The sequence below is a fragment of the Parasteatoda tepidariorum genome, chromosome 10 (genome assembly GCF_982258835.1).
Source record: "Parasteatoda tepidariorum strain Cologne lab strain chromosome 10, Ptep-v5.0, whole genome shotgun sequence".
Taxonomy (NCBI): Eukaryota; Metazoa; Arthropoda; class Arachnida; order Araneae; family Theridiidae; genus Parasteatoda; species Parasteatoda tepidariorum.
In genome coordinates this window covers 74,751,151-74,770,770 of record NC_141764.1, presented here as the reverse complement: position 1 = coordinate 74,770,770, position 19,620 = coordinate 74,751,151, and the positions used below count along the sequence as shown (strand labels likewise).

The following is a 19,620-nucleotide window of genomic DNA, read 5'->3' as shown; positions in this document are numbered from 1 at the left end:
TTATATACTGACTACAAGCTATTATAGACATATATATTGACTTCAAGTTAAAACTTGAAAAATTACTTGTGAGATACAGAATTTTCATAATTCTGGACAGCAGTTTTATTATTCTGCTTTTAAGTAGAATATCACTGTAAAGAAAAGATTATTACATATGTTTACCTAGTTTAAAAATGTATTGATAAGTGGAAGCATAGATTGTGCACAGCAAATCTTTAGGACTAAGGGGTTGAACTGTGTAAAAAATATTCTTTGCATAAAACAATTTAAATGAAAAAATTAACCTAGAAATATTTTCTTAGTTCATATATTAATAATTTATTCAGAAATGTATTAGATAGCTAGATATTTATTTAGCTAATTGAATTAAATAAAAATTAGGTTTGTGGGTTTTAATTACTCCTGTAACTAGGTCAATGACCTCTCTTAAACCTCTATAAACTAAAGGGATGCTGCTGGGTGTATATAAATTGCTGGCCCTCAATTATTGATTCATTGATTACCCTCTACTGGAAAATGTCGGGCAATCACTCACCCAGCGCGTTTTAGACAGTAACTGCTGGGTTAGGTACTACCGGCCATCGATAGGCCGGTATTGTTGGCTCGACAGAAGGCCAGCCATTCACTTTAGTACAGTTGAAAGTGACTTTTGCCGGCACAGACCCGTCGCTTTAGCTGGTGGCAAACAGCAGTTTTGTGGAGCTGGACCTACAGATTTGTTTTTGCTGGGTTATATTTAGAAAATTTCTCTCAAATGTCATATTACGTTATATTTACGGCACTTTTACTTTGTCCTAAAGCCTAGGCTCAAGCGAAAAAAGAAAATAAAGTAGCTTTGTTCAGCCTTTTATCAAATAAAAATATATAGGTATTAGAATGTTTCCAAAAATAGCATATATTTCGCATTCGGAATGCGAAAACATGTATACTTTGTATAAATGCATACCCTGTATATACAATTTTTTTTTTTACGTCTTATTTATTGGGTTACACAGCTGCTGAACTTGCTGGAATTTTTGCATGGAGATAAAAAATCTGGTAAAATTGTCGCATACGGTAATGTTTCAGGTTAAAAAAAAACATACCTTACTATAGATAAAAATCGAATGATGGTGTCGCATGTTTCCATTGTTGTTCGCGCTTTCCATTGTTGTTCGCTTCCATTGTTGTTTTAGATTGTTTTGCTTGTCATCAGCATAAAATTGATAAAGAAAGTTATTTTCCTGTGCTGCTATTATTACGCATTTAATTCCATTATTCTCAAAGGTTTAATTTATTCCCAAATCTTTCCATTATTCCTCAAAGTTTCCATCATTCCTTAATATTTCTATCCAGTTTTCATATCGTTATGTTTTGAACCTATATTTTTTCCCTTACATTTTTGTAGTCATTGAACACTTTTAAAACTCAATCGTAACGAAAAGAAATATGTTTATATATCATCAGTTCTTAATATCTAAATAATTTCTTTAGATAGTTCACTTTGTAAATTTTTCATTTTGTAAAGCTAATTTAAAATTCAAAGTTAAATTTGTAAATCATTACAAAATCAAAACCGCACTATTTCGATCTGTCTTCTAATGCTTCCATGGTAGCTTTTCGTTTCCATTATTTCTTAATTCTTCAACGTTTCCTCCATCTTCTAACATTTCAAGAATAAATCAACTTTTACTTCCCGTTGCCATTGCTCATTTAAGCTAATCGTAACGGTAACGTTATTTTCTATCCTTCATCCACAATGCAAGTTGTAGGAAAATTTTCGAGCTCGTTGTGAATCCTAAATAGAATTAACGTTAATTTCCTGGGAACCGTATCACTTTGCAAAGAAGTATTTGCATCGTTTTATCTAGTATTTCCATACTTCTTTACACGTTTCCCCCCTTCTTTGATATTTTCATCCTGTTTTTGCAAGTTTTAGAGATTAAATTATCTATAAAAATAATTTTTTTTACAGGCATTCATACCGCTTATAAAGCAATCCTCACAGAACAAGTTTATAAATTATCATTTCCGTATCATTCAATAAATTTCGTTTAAAGCTAACTTTAAATATTTATTCTTTTTATATCCATTACAGAACTGAAAATTAGAATTTAAAAAATTGCATTTTTAGGTCATAGGGAGCGTTAACCAGTAAAAAGTCAAACAAATGATCACAAAGCATAAATTAGTATAAATCAATCATATCTAGGTATTAAAAAAGCAAATAAGAAAATCTCAAAATAATTTTATATTTAAAAAAATTAAATCTGTTTTTATAATGACAATGATCTCATATTAATTTTTCATTAAGTAACAATGTCACAAACATTTTAGGACATATTCATAAACAAAGAAAGGAAAAAAAACTATAGATATTTAAAGTTTAAACAAAGAACATTTCAAAAATAATTTGAATGCATGCTCAATTCATTAAAAAACAAGCAAATTTTAAAAACGAATAACGCTTTTTTTTAAAAAAAAAGTCAGGAATCGAAACACAATTACTCTATTTCAATTATAGATTTGTTTGTCTTCGTTAAAAAAAAGTCTTATTACTTCAACAGTAAAATGAAATATGAAAAAAGAATTATCCTTTATCATACATCTTCTTCTAAGTAAGGAAAAGTCTTTTTCTCTAAAACTAATTAAAGAATCTAAGATTATGGAAAAATTTGAATTAAATGGAAAAAAAATAATGTTTTATTAGTCGCAACAAATTAGGGATGGTAAGGTTTCCTTGCTTTAATTAGTTATTCTAAGAAAAGTACATTAATAAATTTGCATTAGTTTTCTTAGAATAATAGAGGTAACAACTTGTCAATATAGTTCCATTTTTTATTCTAAAACAATAAAATTGTGGTTTCATAAAAATAAATGCAGTTAGTTTATTTATTTTTGTTTTATTTTCAAGGGCAAAAGTACTACAGTTAGACTCCATATTTCAAACCATGAAACCATATTTAATTTTATTTTATCTACGAATTATTCATTAGCATTATGATAATTTTATGAAATTGTATGTCTAACAATTTTAAGGTAACTTTAATTATGTTTTTATCTATTCTTTTACTCTAAAACTATTAAATTGTGGTTTCATAATAACAAATGCAATTGGTTCATTTATTTTTGTCTTATTTTCGAGGGCAAGAGTACCTTCAGAATCTATATTACGAACCATGAAATCTTATTTTATTTTATCAATGAATCATTGAACCTCAGCATTATGATTATTTTATGAAATTGTGTAAATATTTCAAAGTTATGTTCATTATGTTTTTATTTAAATAAATTCTACGAGCTTATAGTTTGTGTAATATTTCTATATAGTAAGTATACGAATTTATTACTTTTTGTTATAAATATGACAATTTTTTTTATATTTATTACACACCCGGTCTTCCTACAGGAGGAAAAAATTAAATTATTTTTAAATTGACCTTAATCAACAATACAAAATTATGCACACACCTAAAAGATATATATCGACAAAATTAGGCTAAAACAAAATTCATTTTTTTTAATTTAATTATTTGTTGCCTTTCCCGGTGGCTTTATGTTGTCAGATTAAGCAAACCATGTTTTAGAACTTTATCTCTTTAAAATATACATAATTAAACTCAGTATTATTTGTCATAATGATATTGCTCGAGATCAACTCCTGAGAGTTAACAATTACCATAATCAACAATTTTCTAAGATGCGCATCCTTTTTTCTGACAAAATTACACGAGTTTATGCTAGGTCGTATTTATACTCTTTGCTACAGTTCACGAAACCTCATGACCTGCAATGATATTGATCATAATATATGCGTAATACGGTAATATCATTGATTTCTTTATAATAACAGAACACGATTCAAGTACGCAATAAAGATTCAAGCCTGTAAATTGGGACAAACAATCGAAAGAGAGCCGCGATGGCTCTGGGGATAGAGCGTTCGCCTTTCATTGAGGTGAACCGGGTTCGATCCCGTCGATGGCTGGTAGATATGAATTCCGCATCCGGCTTGCACCGACCACAGTACTGACGTAAAATATCCTCAGGGGTAGACGGATCATGGCTTAGAGTCCTCTTGTCGTCAGGCTAACCGTGGGAGGTTCTCGTGGTCTTCCTCTCCATGTAACGTAAATGCGGGTTAGTTCCATCTGAAAGTCCTCCACGAAGGCAAATTTCTCCCAATACTCGATCCAGGAGTTCCCTTGTCTTCTGGATTGGGTTCAAAATTACAGGGCTAAGGAGTTGAACATTAGTAGTCGCAAGCCCATAAAATTTGATAGACTGTTCAACGACGGTTATAAAATATAAAACAATCAAACTAACGCTTGTCCTCTTATCGTTCAGCTACACACTCTCCATAAAATCTGTTCAACATTTAGTCTTATTATTGGTATCTTCAAACATAATATGTAAATTTTCTAGAACCTCGATAAGGTATTAAATATAAACATGAAATGGGTAGAAATGATCATTTAATGAAGTTGAATCATAGTATCTTGCAATAAAATTGAATCATATCATTGCGTAATGAAGTTTTACCATTGTATCATATATATCAGTTACCATATTGAACCATAGTATCATTTAATCAAGTTGTACCATAGTATCGTGTAAATTTGCCGTAACCTCAATAAGGTGTTATAATATTTGCATGCTTCAGTTCAAATTGAAACAAAGCATCGTGTAATGGAGTTGAACCATTTTATCCAAAACAGTTGAACTATAGTATCATGAAGTTGTATCATAGCATCGTGTAATGATGCTAAAACATAGTATCATGTAATGAAGTCGAGTTATAGTATAATGCAATGAAGTAGAATCATAGTATCGTGTAAAGATGCTGAGCCATAGCATCACGCAATGAATTCGAACCATAAAATAATAACATTGAACCATAATATAATGTATTCAAGTTGAGCTTTAGTAGCGTATAATCAATTTTAGGAAGTATGATAATATGAGTTAATTTAGCATAATATTAAGTTTGCAGAATATTTTAATATGATTCAAATCGTTTTAAAAATTGCAAGTGTGTAGTACACCATGTTCTGCAATTAGGCATCTTAACGAAAACAATAAGCTTAAAATATACAAACGAAACTGCAATTCCAAAAACCAATATATCTCTAAAAATACACAAATGAATGCAAAACTTATTGACACGATCTCACCGAAAGTGTTCGAACGTGTTTCGTAACGAACAAAAACTCACGATACCGATTTGTTATTCATGTTACTTCGAACCCTCTAATCAAGCATCTCACAATTTATAGGCCATAAAAAAACAAAATCTTTAAGGCTTAGATACAATCGACGGACGATCACAGGAAGCTAATTTAGGGACTTGGATAGCAGCCATCTTAATTAATTACTTTCTTAAACAGCGAACGAAGAACACTTTTATTGAAAATGGTAATTAGGGGCAGCGATAGAGTCTTGTAATTAGAGTTCCAAGTATCGCATGTACCACTTGCAGTAGTGGGGGAATATCCACCTGTTCCAGGTTTAAAATTTGTGTTTGGTTGTAGACAGGCATAAATAAAAAGGTTGTTCAAGCGAAAAGGATTCTTGAAAAAAAAGTTTGATCTTTAAGTGTTAAAAGTTAAATTAAAGGATCAAATTGTTCTTTTTTATCGTTGAATAGTTTACAGATATTTTAAAATTTATTTATTTTTAAATATTAAAGGCATTTTGCTTTTAGATTTATGAAATAAAACTCTTTTTTTTTAAATTAAATATTGAGACTTTTTTTTTTCTTCAGGGACGCATGTATTCTAAAGAAGGTAAATCCTCTGAGAAGTAAGGAAGGAATACTGCGAAGAACTTTTTACCCACATTTTATTAGTTTTTCTTCCATTTATAAAATTTTCCAATATTTTGAATAATTTAAATGTTTAATTAATTTTATAATACTTACATAAGTTTTGCTACTTATTTCCATACATATTTGTTCTAAAAAAAAAAACACTGCGTAGAAAATACATGTCACAGCGTGTTCGTTCGGATTAAGACTGGTGTATTGTCAGTTTACGCATGCGCGATGGCTTAATTATTTCCACTCATCAGGAAAGTATGATTATCAAGATGCATTATTAGGCTTTGAACACACCTCACAAGTAAGCTGCCGAAATTGAACTCTAACCATCAATAGCAATTTTGTTTAATGTTACAAAACACAACTCACAAGTATACTGCTGAAATTGATGCCTCAACTTGGGAAGAGCCTACTTTGAAAACTGATTGCGCAGTCGGTTAAGGGGTCTCTGAAGAGTTGAAGGGTCATGAGTATGATCCAAACTAAACAATAGGCGTTCATATGCGGCTAAGTGCAAATTAAATCAGCACATTCATCTTGATTGAAAGCCCTTTTGAAAACCTCTCTGGCACTGTCCACGTCATCTGACTAGTAAAAAATTACATTGCTTTCCTATGACCATTAAAAGTGCCCCCCCCCCCAAAAAAAGACTAGGTACTTAACCACGTTTAGGTATTGCGTATTTTGCTAACAGTATTATAAAGTCTTTTTTAATCAACTCACTCCCACCTTTTGCTCAAAACTTTTATAATCTGCAGTTAAAACAAATATATCTTAGTCCATTTTCACCACAATACTATGCATAAATGCTTAGTCATTATGTTATTGTTATTGTTGTTCCTTTACGTCACACTGAAGCTGCGCAATGGGCTATTGGTGATGGTCTGGGAAACATCCCTGAGGATGCTCCGAAGACATGTCATCACAATTTTGATCCTCTGCAGAGGGGATGGCACCCCCGCTTTGGTAGCCCAACAAACTACGCGTGAAATCGAGCACTTTACGGTAGAACAGTTTAACGAGGACCAATACCGCACACCCTCGGTCCCTACGCAGACTGATCCAAGTGGTCACCCACCCGCACACTGACCGCAGCCAGTGATGCTTGATTTCGGTGATCTGCTGGGAACCGTGTCTTAACGATCAGTCCACTGCGGGACCATAGACATTATGTATGCATCAATTTTGTCAATTCAATGCAAACAATTTGCATATCTAAATCACCAATTCCTTCAGAAATCGAATGATCTGTGAATTCAAAAGTTTATAGTATTTATTTTTGCGACCTTATGCAAATTTCGTTATTACATTATTCCTTATGCTTATTGAATGCTTGGAGTATTGAAACTAAGCTTACATCACTTCCCTTATATAAATGGAAAAAAATCTATCTATTCCATAGTAATTACAGAATAATTAATATACAAGCATAGAAAATGCATTTGCATTTTCACACACGATTGATTTACATGATAATTTTTTTAGCATTAAATTAAGCATGTTTGCAATTAGTTCTTTGGATGTAAATTGATTACAGTCGATTATCAGTTGCTTTCTAATGAGATTTCGAAGAATTTTCTGCAAACTTTTGATTTACGGATGTGTTTGGAAAGGGTATGAACTAATGAGTTACATTTACTGTCAGATATTCTGAGCTTTAATTTATCTTTCCGTCTCCAGGTTGATATTTGGTGTACGTGTTTTAATGATAAAATTTAAAGAGTAAATATTCCATTCACTTTTCATACATTTTGATTGTTCGTATAATATTCCCTCATACAACGTTATTAAAAAAAATTAGTAATTTCTTTAGATGATACATTCTATTTATAATATGTTAAATTTTTTATAAATATTTTAAAAATACTGTTTTGATTGCCAATGAAAATTTTTAAAAATAATTAAAATAATTAACCGAATTTGATTTTTATCATAGACATTTATTTAAAACTCCTCAATTTTTTTTTACAAAAAAATAAATTTGCATTTAATACAGTATGAAAAAAATTATAGTTTGCAAAATATTTTTTGAAAAAAACCATAACCAATCAAGAGTTAGTTTTTTTAAGAGTACGGCTCGGCTGGATAGTTGATATTTTTGATTTTGCTGAAATTTCAAAGATGTGTTCTTTACGCAAAACTATTTAACACTCGTTTTTTTTTCTTTTTCCTTTGCAAAAAATTCTTAGTTTTAGGGAGTTCAAAACTGAAGATATTCTGGAATTTTCAAAATATGCATTGGTTTATCTGTGACAATACTTTTTGTAAAATGAGTGAACCACGATGCTGACCATTATTTCGTTTCTTACTACCTTCGTGCTAACTATTAAGACTTTACTTTCAGCGAACCTTTGCATGAAAGGTCAAAGATCATTCAAAAACCTTCGAAATAAGACTTTGACGGTCAAAATATATTTGTGTCTACAATGAACCACAAAAGTATATATTTCTTAATATACATATCAATAAAGAGAAGCTCAAAAAATTAACATATGTGTATTTGACATGTCCTTAATGTAGCAAAAAAATGGAACACTGCTTAACTTAAAAGGTCATTAACTGCCTTAGTTAAATAGGTAATTTGTTGGAAAAAGAAGCCTTAAGTATAGCAGGAACGAAATCAATGCACAGATCTATAATTACTGATTCAAGTTTTTAATTAATAGGGCCAAAAACTTTCAGGCCGAATCTGAGTAATTGAATTCATAAATACATAACTAGTTAAATCACATTCCAAACAATTTACAATTTTCCCTTTAGTCCAATGTGAATATCTCTGGAGGTGGACTTAGCCTCTATCTGTTTCGAATGGGAGAAGGAGCAAAACCTACTCACTGCCAGCTGCTTCTAATGGGGAAAGGAGCAAAACCTACTCGCTGCTATCTGTTTCTAATGGGAGAAGGAGCAATACCTACTCACTGCTATCTGTTTCTAATGGGGGAAGGAGCAAAACCTACTCACTGCCATCTGTTTCTAATAGGAGAAGGAGCAAACCCTACTCTCTGCTATCTGTTTCTGTTAGTACTCTGTTAGTACTTATCTGTTAGTACTGCTATCTTACTTATTTTTAACGTATCGCATCAAAACGTTAACCAATTGATACACGAACGTAAACCAGTGCAAACCTGTTCCAGCTGTGTAAAACAATAAAGCTGTATAGTATCACCTGATAAATAAAATTTTACATAGAATCTTATAATGCGTCTAATAATTTCGCCAGGGACTGTATATTTATGACTCTGGCATTGCTGTCCAAGGAACATTTTAGTTCAATAACAGTTTAAAAGTTACAAAAGTTTTAAGTTGGCTAGTGCTAAAATCTAACTCTCAAACGAAAAATCAATAAGTATATTAACCAATAAATATATTAAAACTGTAGATATAGCAGAAAGATTAATAAGGAGTATTTTTTTAATGGTTCGATTAAAATAAAGGCATGATAAAAACTAATTTTGATGTGATTTTTCCAGATTGAAAAATCCAGGGTTATTATCACAAAAGTAATTCATATTAGATTTTGAAATGCAAGATCCCAACAAACCAAATCACATAAATTTATCTACTTAAGAATTATTTTTCTGATCAGAAATAGTTTTGGTAAAAATATAGTTTTAAATTAACAAGGCATTTAAATTCAGCTCTCAAATAATTGCAAGAACGATTTTGAACCACATGGAAAATTAAAATATAATATTTTAAGTTTTTATTTTTAACTACTATTGAATGCACGTTATCTTTACTTCAAAATTTCCCTAAGAAACGACTCAACTGCTTTTAGTTTTATGCATTCTATGCATTATTTTTATTTGAATAACATGGTTGTTTTAAAATCAATATATTAATACGAACATTTGAAAAGAGTACCCATATATTTTTTGCTTCTAATATTTTCCTTTTAAAAAAAACGTATTTTTGTCTGATGCACGCAAATATGCCATCAGTGTTTAACCTAAAGGAATTTTTTTTCCATTTTCGAAAGAGGGAATTAATCCCATTTTATAGGTTTCTTATCATTTTTTCTTTTCAAACACTTTAATTTCTTTGCCTGATTTTATAGTTTATGAATAATATTTTTAAACATTCTAAAATTATATATATATATATATATATATATATATATATATATATATATATATATATATATATATATATATATATATATATATATATATATATATATATATATATATATATATATATATATATATATATATATATATATATATTAAATATTTTAACACTGAAAATATTGTTCTTTTAAAAAAATTTTAAAAATTAGAAGGTTTCTCAAAATTTGTGTTTTAAAAATAAATTTTAAATAAAAAAATAAATAAAAAACAAAACAGTTTATTTAAAATTATCATTTCATAACTCAGAGTGTCTTTTGAACTAAGAAACCAAGCCTTTTTAAAAAAAAATATTAAGACATAAAGTATGAGTATATTTTGTATATTTTGTAAAGCATGAGTATATTATTTGTGTATATTTTGTCACCTTACCCAATGATGCACACTAATGAATGCTCATTTTCTAAAGCTTTGTAAAATAATTTTTAGTCATAACTTTTTTGAATGCTGCTTCAGAAAACTATAACTATTTTGAACCGAAATAAGCACGTATTCTCCCAAAATAATCTAATCATTTCATTCATATTAAAATATTTTTGGTAAAAGTTCTACTTACCAATTAAATTTGAACTAAAAAAATCTATATTTCAAAAAAGATTCTCAAAGAACTTGCAAAGAAAATTAGTTTTGGAAAGTAATTGGATTAGAAAAAATTTTGACTGATATTTACATAATTATCTCGAGTTAGGAAGTATTTTTTTTATCTTAATTATTCAAACCAAAACTAACTCATTAATATTAAACTAAGAGATATGCGCAATTTCCAATTATATCCCCTTATTAATATTTCAACTTATAAAAGGTTCTAAAAAATATTTCTAATAAAATTCAAAAATAATAACGTGGCTTCTTTTAATTTTCTACGAGCTTTGTGGTTCTTAAGATTACAAAATGTGTGATTAGATCTGTTACTAATTATTGCTTCCGGTGATAAACTTGCCGCAATACAATATAATTTTCCTCTGACTTCATGTCTTTCTAGACTATAATCTAAGCTTCTTTTCTTATAATTTTTGGCTTCGGATTTATAGTAAGCCCTTAAGGTATCTATGTAATATTATACCTTGTAAAAGTAAACATTTCAGTCTTAACTATCTCCTAAAAAATATAATGAGACGTACTTAATAAATTATTCATTACATAGTTAGTTTGATTTAAATAGATTCTTTTATGTGTAACTAATAAATGATTTTGAGAAAGCAAATGACTCGTATCTTGCTATTTTGTTTTCGACTAAAAATGTTACTATTTCGTGGAAGGATTCTTTAAATTTGTCTTCCAACCAGTACTAGAATGTTTATTAAATATTATATTTATATTCTTTTAAAAATTGATTTGTAATTTAAAAGTAATTGCTGATTTTTGTGTACAAAATTAATTTTTAGTTATTTTCAATAACTTTTATATTGTTTCTTATAATGTTTAGGCATTCTCTCACATTTAAAGAATTTATGTGTGTTTACATAAAGCTGAAATATCAAAACTATAAAATTCGTTAATTAATTATTGTAGACTATTCTCACACATAAATAAAAAAATAAACTTCTAAAAATTTTCTGACATCACGAGACTTTTTGATAACTACTTGTAGAAACCTGGAAGTATTTGATGATTTTTACATACCAAAATAGATTTATAAAATTACCCGCAGTACTCTAACTAAAAAAATAAATAATAATAAATACTTTCGTTCTTATAACATGGCAGCAATTCGAAGAAAACTATTCTTGGAAGATATATTATAGACTTTCTATGATTAAAGTTTTGAAATACTTTTGGCCACCTAATTCGAAAAATTGCAACAGATTATGGTCTAGACAGTCTTTACTTTATTAAACGTTTATATCAATTGTTCCTCAATTTATTTTGATTGTTCTTTAAACTTATCTAGAATAATGTATAATAAGCATTACTTATATAAACATAATGTGTTAATTTCATTAAGTAATATTGTACTAAAATAAAGTTTTAGCAGCAAAATTAAAATTCTCTCATGATTTTTTCTTCTTTATCAATTTTATCTAATCTAAATAAGTGGGGAAAAGGGCATAAAATCTCTTAGAAACTGATAAAAGTAATTTTTCATCAGTTTCTGAGCCAAATGAAGACTAATAAATTCTTTCTTATCACTTGCAGAATTTTTTGGCAGAATGTTTTCTTATTATTTACAGAATGGTTTTTATACCTATATATAATTTGTTACTCCCCGAGCGCGATGCTGTTTTTATATATAGTATGTACAAACGGTGAAAAAAAAAACTTTTGTTAAATTACTGTACTGTATAACAATGACAATTCTAGTTATAAAAAATGATATTAAGAATTAAAATATACGGTATTTAAAAAATTCAATTGGAAATTTTTCCGTTCATATGGCAATGACTTATAAAAATTAAAGTTTTTATTACCACACATTTAGTAGAAAATAGTACCAAAATTGAAAAAGAAGTTTAACCGAATAAATATTTTTTATGCTGCGCTCATGAACAAAAAATTATCAAATTTTATCACGCCTTATGAAACCTTATTTTACTGTTAACTTCACCTACCTACTTATGAAAGAACTTCAGTAAATGTCTTTTTGGTGTTCCCATAGAGTCAAAAACACAGTAAATTTTACCATCCTGTTCTGATAGATTTAACCATGCTTTTTTAATCAGTGTACTGTATAGAAATTTAATAGCTCGTGAGTGATTTGAAACGGAATGAAATGGAACTCAGGCGAATTATAAACACAACACATGAATCCTCCCTGATTTTCTAAAATTGCTTTTAAAAGTTTTGTTTTTCAAACAACGTTAGAATACAATTGAAAACCAATTCATGGAATAAATTCATTAATTAATTTAGGAATAAAACATTACGCTTTTAAGAAAATTTAACCATGCTTTTTTAATCAGTGTATAGTAATTTAATAGCTCGTGAGTGATTTGAAACGGAATGAAATGGAACTCAGGCGAATTATAAACACATGAATCCTCCCTGATTTTCTAAAATTGCTTTTAAAAGTTTTGTTTTTCAAACAACGTTACAATTCACGAAAAACAATTGAAAACCAAGTCACGGAATAAATTCATTAATTAATTCAGGAATAAAACATTACGCTTTTAAGAAAATTTATGTTATGCAGAAAAAAAAATTCTGAGACAAATATTTTCATTACATTGAACCCTTTGAGGGTGAACCGTCTTCTTACCGTGGCTGAAATATTTACGTTTTTGATATAAATTTTACAAGAACGTTTTGTTTTGTGCTTCTTCATCAAAGAAAGCGGTCATTTTTATTTCTTTGCTGAATGAAACTGTTCTTCCAGCTTTATTATTTTATCTAGAACAGAATAGCCTCCACTGCAGCCTGAGCTCTAAATCGCCAAAAAACATGGATTTTGTTGAGAAATATATATATATATATATATATATATATATATATATATATATATATATATATATATATATATATATATATATATATATATATATATATATATATATATATATATATATATATATTCTTAAAACTAAGACATTGAATTGACAGTGAATATTTGAAGTTTAAAACAAAGTTAATTAAAAATCTCTTAAATATGTGATAGCAATAATAAGTAAAAATAAATTAATGTCGTAACTTTAGATATTTAAAAAAAATGAAGTTCTAAAGGGTCATGTCAAACTCTAATTATCTTCGAATAAGGTTTCTTTAAAAATCCTCATTGACTTCAACTATTAAAGTTAATGAGTAATCAGGCTTGCTCTTAACATAAAAGTCCTGATAATTACAAGACACGTATAATTAAATTATAGTAAGTTATATTTTTTCTGCCTTCAAACAAGATGAAGGTCTATTATGCAAATGATGTAAAAGCCAAATCTTTTTCTTCAAACATAACAATCATGGATTTTTATTTATTTTAAAGTCAATAGTTATACTTTAACGAGTGCTTTAATTCATTTGCTAAGCCTCGTTATCTTTCTAATGAGAATGAGGTTTTTATTAAAATACCATGCTTAATTAATTATCTTAATTTATTTTTCATATTTTTCACAACTATGGATCATATGAAAATTCTTAGAGATTTAAATGAGGTAATTTCGTATTCAAATTTCATTGCTTCAAAGTTCAAAAATAATTTTCGTTTTACACTTAAATCATTTTTTTTTCAATAAGAGATATAATTTACTTTATTTGACAAAAAAGTACAATAAATTTAAACTAAAACACAAATTTTTACTTCGCATGGTAAGAAGACCAAAAATTTTAGTAACTATGATCACTGAATCCCGCTCGCAGTAAAAGGGATTATTGATTTTTTTTTAAGAAAATAAATTTGAATTAAATGGAACTGATAAAATTTATGAGGTGTAAAAAGAGCATTACAGTAGTTTTAGACGCATTAGAAAACTTAGCAATATTTCGAAACCACATATGAATAAACTAGCGACTTTCCATAGAACGCATAGAAATTTTATACAATTTATAAAATTAAAGAATTTTTATATACTTTAACTTAACGTTGTATAAAATGTCTAAATAATCGATAAAATGACAAGGCATCAAATGAAGGTCAAAATTTTATTCAAATAACGTATAATCCTCCAAAATACAAATAAGGATTTTCATGATTTAAATTTTCAGCGAAGTTTAAAGAACTACTATGAAACTGCTAGTATTTCAAAGCTACCATTAATTATGAATTATATCCAATTGCAAAATCCTTTATGTAGAGAACATTGAACCGTGGTGGCTCAAGGGACAGAGCTTTAGTCTTCCAATGAGGTAATTCGCCTTCCAATTACTTGACAATGAAATTTTGAAATTTTTTACAGGCACTGTAAAATCTTAAAACAATCGATTCATCATTGAGCTCAATATTAATACCATGGACCATCATGCAGTGCAAATTTACAAAAGCTTTAATAAGGTATTTAAATTTAATAAACTGAATCATGCTTTGATTCATCATACATGATTCAGTTGAACTAAACGAAGAAAAAAAAATCTGGTAAAATTACCGTACACTTTGATAATGGTATTTCTGCTAAACAGAACTATAATTCTGGTAGTAAAAACCAAAATATACAATATTTATACCATATATCTGATAACTTTTCGGTTCATATGGTAATTGTTATTAGAAATTCTGGTTTTCAAAATTATGGTTCTTATTACCGCACATTTAGTAAGAGATACGAAACTGAAAAGTAAATTCAATGAAGCAAATTATTTTTATGTCATGTTCTAAGATACTATGCAAAAATTACCAAATTTTACCACATTTACCGAATTTCATCCCACATAATCATTATAAAACCATGTTTATTTTACCAAAATTATTACCAAAGCCCTTCATTAAAAATTACGGAAGTTCTCTTACAGCTAGAAGCACAGAAAATTGTACCGTATTTTGAAAGTTATGACAGTTGTTTTTCTCAATGCATGCGTTGATTTAAGTTGAATCGTACATTGATTCAAAACCCATGTATTCCTTCAAATTGAGCTATATTCTGGTTCAAGTTGAATGATGAACATACGTTGATACGAGTTAAACCATTCATAATTAATTTAGGATGTACTGACATAACTAGCAACACAATTTAAAGTTTTTTTAAAAAATTATTTGTTTAAAATGCGCCAAAAAGACTAAAAGATTATATGAAATAATAATATTATTGCATTTTCCATAATACATTTTCTTTTGCACAAATTTTTCTTTAACTGCACTCTGTTAACTGTAGTCTTGTGCCAATCCAAATGAATTTCTTATGTAATCTTTGTTTTTTTTTTTCATATAGTTTCATGTATTTTTTTTCTTAATTTCTATTTTAAATTTATTGTATGACCTTTCTTTGTCACATGGACAAGATTTTCCTCTTGGCGACGAATATATATTCTTTGTATTTATGTGTTTGTTTTTGTTCCCAATAAAGTTTTTGTTTGTTTGTTTAAGAAAAAAAATGCTGTCAACTGAAGTGCCGTTATTGGTTATAACTTAGCGCTTCTAGTTAGAGATAAAAATTGTGTATTAAAAAGTTGCAAGCTCTGTTTTAATTCAAATGAAAAACCTGCAGTCATTAGTAATACACACTCAGTGAATTTTCCTCATAATTTCAATGGCTTCCATTCCTAAAGCTACACTTAAAATGCCTCTGTCTTTGACAGTTCACGTAATTAACCACGTTTCGCAAATCAGAAACCGGTTTTGCGAGTGTTAGTTTAGGCAACTTTCACGTTACAGAAACGTCGCTTGAGTCTCACGGTGGATGAAGATAATTTAGTTTGCTATTTACGCCCCAAAGGGCTGCGTTAAAATCACACTTCTGAAACATGTATTCTGTAAACGTTTTACTAACATTGCAATTATAATGATTGCTTAATTTATGAATATCATGAAATAGAAGTGTTGAATAATTTGAATTTCTTTTATTCAATATTTTTATTTTGTATTTTCTGACTGGGGTAGAAATGAAAGTAAATCAATTAAAATTCCGCTTAACTGTTAAAATAAATGCAGTTATAACTGCTATAAGAAAAATTTCAAGTGAATACAAGGTTTTTACGCAGTGGGCCAGACTTTACCATGCCGGCCCATTTCACAGTGGGCCAGCATCCAAGGTTTCATGGCCAAAATTATTATTTCGATAAAATTTGTTTCAAAATTTGTATTTAGGGGGTTTTTATATGCAGGTAAACTGAATTCATAGTTGAAATTTTGAAATACGCTATAAATACCCGAAAAAAAAAACAAAATGGTGGCTGAAATATCGCGAGCAAAAATAAAGGAATAATATAGTACGTTTAAATAATTAAATATAGCAATGAAAATATAATAATTTTCGTAATTTTACATTAAAAATGAAAAGCAAATTATATTTCCGAAGTAATATTATAAAATAACGCGAATTAATTACAAAATAACTCGGAAACATGAAAAAAAACATAATTTTTGTTTTCGGTATATTTAGTCCACCTTTGCAATACGGGCAAAATGGGGCATGTTTTTTCAAAAGAAGAAACATCAAAGAAGACAACAAAAAATGTTTAGCTAATTACCTCGTGGAATTGTTTGGAACTAATTTTCGAAAGTCATTAAAACATTATAAAATGTCAAATGATAGGATATAAACTATAAGTTTGTCAAGAGTATTAACTAATCCAACAAATTGAAAAATTGTACTATAATTTAACACTAATTACTCTGATAAAAATGTAACAGTAAGGTGAAATTCCTATATATATTTCCGAAATAGAAATTTGAAAGTTACATTTAAAAAATTTAATTGTTAAATTGTATTCTTGTCGGTTCAAAAAGTAAATTATAATGTTTGGAATAATTATCAATACTTAATTTGGGATGTATTAAAATTGCCAACACATATTTTAGTTGAAAAATAAATTTTTTTACTTTTGGCCAAAGATCATAGTCTTCTGGTCCACTATGCAAGCTCAAAGGTATCATGAAAAAACTTCCAAAACCATATTTTATCATTAATTTTATTGAAATCATAACCAACAGCGCTTCGGTAACAATTACAGAGCTTTTTGATGCTCTCATAAAACCTGAAACATGATAAACTTAACCTTATTCTGGGAGTTTTGAACGTACTTTCGCTCTTATTATATTACTAATACTATATACAAACAAAACACTAAACTAATCCGTGAAAACTTGAAAATGAACGGTTAAAATACGGATTTTATGAAGTTTTTTTTAACCAATGCATGAAAAATTAAATCCAACTTAACCCTCTATAGAGGCTTTTTTTTCTAGTAATGTTACTGTTAATCCAATAAATCTTAATTTGGTAAAATATTAAGATTTTGGATTAAGGTGAATTTATAATATGAATTTTTTTTTTCCTATGACAATCTTTCTATGGAAGAATGGGGGGGGGACATTTCAAAATATTTACTTATTCTAAAGAAGAAGCCATAAACTTGAATATCTATCTTTATAAATTCTGTGTTTATAGTTATAAAAATAGTCGATAAGAAATGATAAAATGAGCAAACTCAAAACGTACAAGAGAAAAGTCCTTTGTTGGCCTCTCTTCTTGATTTCACACTCAAAAGGACGCCGTACACGGGAAACTTTTCATCGCGAATTCCATTTCATCTCCATAACTAATTTAAAATTTAAAGTACAGAAAAAGTGAGTTAAAGCAAACCTAGAGTAAGCCCCGAAGTTTCAATCGCTGAAAGAAAATTGAAAATATCAAAATGTTGTTATTGTCATCGGCCATTAAGGCAGAGGGGGTGCGATTTCTCTTGCTTTCCAGTGGCGCCATCTATGACCAAGAATTTCGTCACACCCACCCGTTCATAGGGCGGACCCATTCATACATCCATTCATTCATCCATCCACAGATCGTAAATTTGACCTGAACTAGCGAACGATCAATCCCCAATTTAGTACCCCTAAAGGTATTGATTTGCTGTAGGAACATAGAGGATTTTGTGATCCGACAGATTTAATGTGCACCAGTCGCCATTTACTACACTAGGAGTCTTCGGTCAGCTGGATTCGAACTCCCGTTCTCACAAACGTGAGTTCAGCCCCCTGCCAATCAGGCTATCTCGTCCCATATCAAATTGTAAACAAATTATTGGAAGAGAACTTCTCCATTACGTAATTCTAAATTATCTTTTCATGATTTATTTCCATTTCAATATTCTGAAAATTTCTCTTCAATACTTGAAAGAAAGAATACTTGAAGAAGTACTTGAAAGTTTCTATAGGTTTGTCTTAACTTACTTTTTCTATACTATAGATATTAAATAACTTATAGAGTTGAAAGAAAATTTGTCATGGAAAGTTTTTCTCGTGGTATAGCGTCCTCTGAATTTTACTGTTTCTCTTTGATTGTTTTTTTTCTTCAAAAAGCCATTCATCTATTTATTTTTAACTATTTAGTTAATTATTTTTTTTGGAAGTTATCAAGCAGAAAATAGCCATCTATATTTAAAAATTGATGACTTTAGTTGGAAATATACATCTAACCGCTTTAAACAGGATTAAGACTGAGGAGAAAGCAGAGTGAATCAAATAAAATTCTGCTTAACTGCTATAAGAATGCAGACTAATACTATAAAATCATTGCGAACATACTATACAATCATTGCGAACACTATTGCGAACAAATCTTGAAATTTTGAAAAATGGTTTAAATAGAGATATTATAAACTTTAACTATTTAATGATAATTATTTAATTAAAGTGTCAATAATCAATATTTTTTATTTAATCTGTTTTTTCATTAAATTCTTATTTTTAGATTGAATAACGAGCAAAATATATCAATCTTCTACTAATCCATAGTAGTTTAAAATAAGTTACTTTAAATACTAATTAAATTGAAATAATCGATACATATATTTTATTTATTTTGTATAAGAAGGCAAAAAAAAAATTTAAAATTCACGCTTAGAAAATTTAAAACGACTATATAATAGCTATGAAGTACCTACCGTAAACTAACAAGCTAAGCACAGACTGATAGTTTGAAAAAAAATACTTATTTTACACAAAGAACTTTATCAGACAAAAGATTTTTCCTTCAAAATATCTGTGTTAATGTTTGAACTAGTTTATGATTTCGACAAAGCTTATTGTTAACATTATTTTCTATTTACTTATAAAAAAAAAGAATAAATTATAATCATTGTGGAACAATAAAATGATAAAAGAAAAAATCAAAC

General features: G+C 28.5%; 1 protein-coding gene across 8 annotated transcripts in view; it reads right to left on the bottom strand.

Annotated features, from left to right (window-relative positions):
* Positions 1-19,620, bottom strand: part of LOC107448889 (ras-specific guanine nucleotide-releasing factor 2) — a 366,035-nt gene that overhangs the window by 219,756 nt on the left and 126,659 nt on the right. The gene's annotated exons all lie outside the window — the stretch shown is intronic.